The sequence below is a fragment of the Camellia sinensis genome, chromosome 14, assembly GCF_055761805.1.
Source record: "Camellia sinensis isolate YWXY chromosome 14, ASM5576180v1, whole genome shotgun sequence".
NCBI lineage: Eukaryota > Viridiplantae > Streptophyta > Magnoliopsida > Ericales > Theaceae > Camellia > Camellia sinensis.
Window position 1 is genome coordinate 139,551,902 of NC_138974.1, and position 4,930 is coordinate 139,556,831.

The following is a 4,930-nucleotide window of genomic DNA, read 5'->3' on the forward strand; positions in this document are numbered from 1 at the left end:
AACTAACATAATTCCAACATTTTCATAGGTGAGTGATTAAGCTAACCAACTACACCATTTAATCAATAAATTCATTAATTCCATGAATTCAACTAAATTCCCCAATTTTTCCTAAATTAATTATATAAATTAATTTATTACAACAACTAGGGTTTTTCCCAAAATTACCAAACAACCCCCAACATATCAAAATACCAAAACTTAGAACAAAACCTATAATATGGAGTAGGAAATCCCTACCTCGAAGCGAAGAACTCGAATGGAGAAGATGACGAAAAACCAAAGTGCTCCAAACCCAAGATTGTTCAGATTAAACGGAAGCCCTCGACCCACTCTATCTTTTAAACAAAGGACTTAGGGTAGAAATACACTCTAAGTAGATCAAACCTAAGAGAGAAGGTGTGTAGGGAGAGGGAGAAGACGGTTCTAGGGTTTTAGAATCAAAAGGGAGATGAAAAATGATCCAGAAAGTCGGGTCTCGGATTTTTATAACAGTCGCCTCGCTCGAGCGTGGAAACCCCCGCTCGAGCGCCACTCACAGACTCCCGCTCGAGCGGCCAAACTCCCGCTCGAGCGGCGGATGCACACTTCCAGAAGTTTTTTGCAGACAGGTCCCCGCTCGAGAGCCTAACTCCCCGCTCGAGCGTCACTCACAACCTCCCGCTCGAGCGGCCAATACCCCGCTCGAGCGTCCAACACTACATAGAACATACTGGATGGGTGTATTCTCCGCTCGAGCGCCCAAACCCCCGCTCGAGCGGACAAGCCAAAATCTGAGCAACTAGACTTGGTTCCTAAGCTCAACCAACCTGCTCCAAATCTTCCCAACACAACCCAAGACTCAATATAAGGATTAAAGGGTGCAAACAACATACTCTCAACAACCAGCTCCACGGAACCTAAGTCCGGATATAACAAGTAAAGAAAAGGGAAACCGGGGTCGCTATAAAAAGCAAGCTACATATATGTGTAACAACTAATAATGCAAAACATATATATAATTAGGATTATATATTTCCATTATTGCAAAACAAACCGGACAATAGGGAATTATGTATCTCACTAATCCAGTTAATTAACTAATCTTATGCTAATCTCATAAATTATTTACCACCTCACTATTAATCCTACCAATCAAACCTACTCTAAAGGGCTACTGCGCACTATGGTTATTACTTGCCATTATTGTTGTTGTATAGTAAATTTCTCAATTAACTATCAACCACATATTTTATGCATATTACAAAAAAATTATAGTTAAGCAATGTTTAAATTATATGAATTTAGTTTTTGTGTATAAAACATACGTTTTAATTTGATTTTAATATTTAAATTGTGTCGATTTAGTTTCTAATGTATAAATGTGTTCAATTTAAGGTTTGTTTGAGAAGTGGGTTTTTTTAAGTGATTCTATAGGCTCTGTTTGTTTAGAAAGAAACTGATGATAGTAAAAATGGTAGAAAATAAAGTGAAATAAAGTTTAAAAAAAAATTGAAAATTTATTTCTTGCATGTATTTGAATAGATGAAAAATTTTGTAAGAAAATGATGGGAAAAAAAAATAAATATAATCACTACATAACAGGAGGTTGTGGAGAGAAACATGGGCAAAAATGAAACAAAATAAAACTTGTCAAGATTTGTCAGAAAAATAATTTTTTTTTTGTATATTTTGCAAGAAATTATTAGCCTAACTAACAAGCTAATTTGAGTTGTACAGGAAACTTTAGTTTCCATTACTTTCTAGGACTCTCTATCTAAACAAACACATAAAAAATTATACGTGTCATATACATGTTCGTGTCGAAAAATGCTCACCCTAACCTGATAACTTCGTGTATGGTTCGAGTCGTGTTAGGAATTCTCACCCCTAATGTCGTGTCGTGTCATGTTTGAGCGTGCCAGCAAGTATCAATAAGTCCTTATATAATTTAATAAATGTCAACCAATTAGTCAGACGATTGCTTCGAAGTTCTTTTAGCCTCAATGAAGAGGACTTTACTGGTGGCTTGATTGTTTTTAGGAGAAATTGAGATGACTTATTAAAATAGAAGAAGAGAACAACAGTGTTAGAAATCAATCTTTTATTAAGTAAACAAGAACTTACAATGGTACCTTCACACTTTCACAGCTTCGAAGAGGATTACAGTGATAGGCTAACTTAGAATTACTCCTAGGAATTTGAAGTGCAGTACAAGAATGTAAAGACTGGAATTAAAAGATTGGAAAATAAAAAGTAAATAAACTGGTTTCTGGATTTGGTTCTAGGTCCTTGCATTATCAGCATTCTCTTATATTTATAGGCTCTGAAGAGCCGTCGAAGTAGGTGGTAACCATCGAAATGATCTCCATGATCATTGAGTGTGGTTCTGAACAGTTTGCTTCCACTATTCCACTCTCATGGTTGGGTTTCCCTCCTGATTTTGAATTTAAACTGTAAGCAACCGTTTTGGCCATGTCACCTTGGATATCTTGACTATTCCCATGTCTCACGGATCCATTGCCATTGTTGCAAGTTGCTATGCTTCTGTTGATGATTAGAGACCTTTACTGATTCCCCAATTTGCCCCTTATAATCCACGTGTCAAACTGCTATAAGTCTGTACAAAATATATAGCCAACAAATACACATTGAATAGACTTGAGCACCCTTTATATTTGGAAGCAAAGGAGATTATTATACGAAGAGACCTGTAATTTTTGGTGCCAGCATGAGATTATAGATAAACATTGTTTTCCTCCCTAAACTCTTTAATTGGCGGTTAGGACACTTCAACAATAAATTGGCATCTTACCACATAAATCAGACACATGAAAAAAAAATCTAATCGACATAATCTACAATATTACAGAAAAAAAACAAAAGAAAAGCATATAAAAATATAAATATAAATATAAACAACAATAATTTGCTAACTGATCTAGACAAAATTCTAATAATTATATATTTTATTTTATTATTATGAAATTAATTTTTGATTAGGAATATTTTAATTTAGTATAAAACTATTTAGTTTACTGATTTGAGATTGTTTAGATTTCCTATTTTATTAGTTTCTTGTTTTACTATAATGAGATTAGATTTATAAACAATGGTTGTAAGCCTAAGGGCAACACAAGTTTTGGAGAATTAATGCAATTTCAAGTTTATACTTTTTTTTTCCCAACCTTGGGTATTCGAGTATGTGAGAGCCTCTCCTTCTCAGACACCAACTATGTGAGAGCCTCCTCCTGGATAGATGTGAGTAATGCTAGAGACCTAAAAATTCTACCAAAGTTTTTACTAAATATCTCACATAGATATGGAACCCACACAATGTAGGTCCCATATAGATCCCATATCCATATGAGACATTTGGTAGAATTTTTAGGGTCTCTAGCATTTTCAGGATATACATCTTCATTTCATCCCTATCCATCAGACACCATCTTTGACTTCATGAGAACCTCCCCCTGGCTAGACATCTTCATTTCATCCCTATCAACCTAGTCATCCCTTACAATGACCACCATCGAATTGAAAAGTAAATCCTAAGCCACCATTCCATTGCTACCTTTCTTCCCTGCTCTTTGACCCAATAATCCTCTTTCCAACTTCCTTTCCAGTGAGCCCAGCAAAGTTTCGGAGCAAACCTAACCTTCACAACTCATTTGGCTGTCATATTCTCCATAATCTCCTGTTAATGAATTCAACCACTCACCTTCACGACAACCTAGATCCATCGCCCTGCAACTTGCAGAGGACGAGCCTACTTCCTTACTTCAAACCATCTAAAGAAGAGCTCTCAAAATCAAGCCCAACAGAGGATTAACCTAATCAATCAGCCCTAACCCTCCCATAGTAATGGGTTACCCAAATTTTTTTCTAAAAGTTCTCCAACCACTCTATCACCCAAATTTTCTATTGACCATCTAACACGACAGTTTTGTTCAATTTTGAACCAACCCCCCCCGCCCGCCCCCCCCACAAAGGATGTACTGTACCCTTTGTGTGTTTAGTTCAATAAACAGTTTCTACAGAAATATGATGCTAGAGACGTGAAGAGAAATATTGTTGTTTTCACCCCTGCAAATGTGAATCTAAAAAATGAATCAAGTTTCCTAAGTCTATATGTGTTATCAAAATGTATATAAATTCACATGCCATAATGGACAGTCGTTGCTGTAAGTTAATAGACTGCAATAGCCAATACAATCGTTAATTTCACTCCAACCTATTAATCGGTCCATAACGACAATGGAACCTCGCAATAACACAACTTAACAGTCTTATGTAACAGCATCAGCCAATCTTTCTGAACCAGGGCATGCATTAGTAACATAACACACACACACACACACAAAAAAAAAAAAAAAAAAAAAAAAACAATCTTAAGCAGGCTCAAAACAGAACTACTTAATTATGGTAAATCTGGCCATAAATGACAATGCTACCTAATAAAATAATAGATAAGAAATTAAAAGAAATAAAATCTTACTTAAAGTAATTTCTTCCATCATATCCACCAACAACATAGAGTATGCCATTAATTTTTGCTGCAGCTAGTGCAAATCACTGGGAGGATTGAAAAAGTAATTCTTCAACATACATAGTTCTGCTTAATTTCTTAGCTACAATAGAGAGCATATTTGTTTGACAAGTGAACACCTTCAGTAGATGATCCAGTTTTGTAGTATCAAATGAGGACCTTAAAACCTAGATGCGGGCTTAATGTCATGTGACGTCCCAAATTTTTTTTTGAAACGTCATAAGATTTAAATAACAATAACTTGCTAGATAAAATTTTAACTACTAGTTAGGAACTTTTAAGTTCTTACAAAGCCAAAGTCCAACGACAAAATAAAACTACAAGTTCACACACAATGTCACAACATAGTTTAATCCTAATACAAGGGATAACAGGATTTTATTCTGACAAAATCTTGACTCT

At 35.4% G+C, this 4,930-nt stretch overlaps 1 long non-coding RNA gene across 1 annotated transcript; it reads right to left on the minus strand.

Annotated features, from left to right (window-relative positions):
- Positions 1-2,066: 2,066 nt before the first annotated feature.
- On the minus strand, positions 2,067-4,711 carry LOC145806728 (uncharacterized). Its single transcript, XR_014350200.1, has 2 exons — positions 4,478-4,711; positions 2,067-2,599 (listed from the first exon to the last, which is right to left on the minus strand). It is a non-coding gene; the product is annotated as an uncharacterized LOC145806728 (long non-coding RNA).
- Positions 4,712-4,930: the final 219 nt, after the last annotated feature.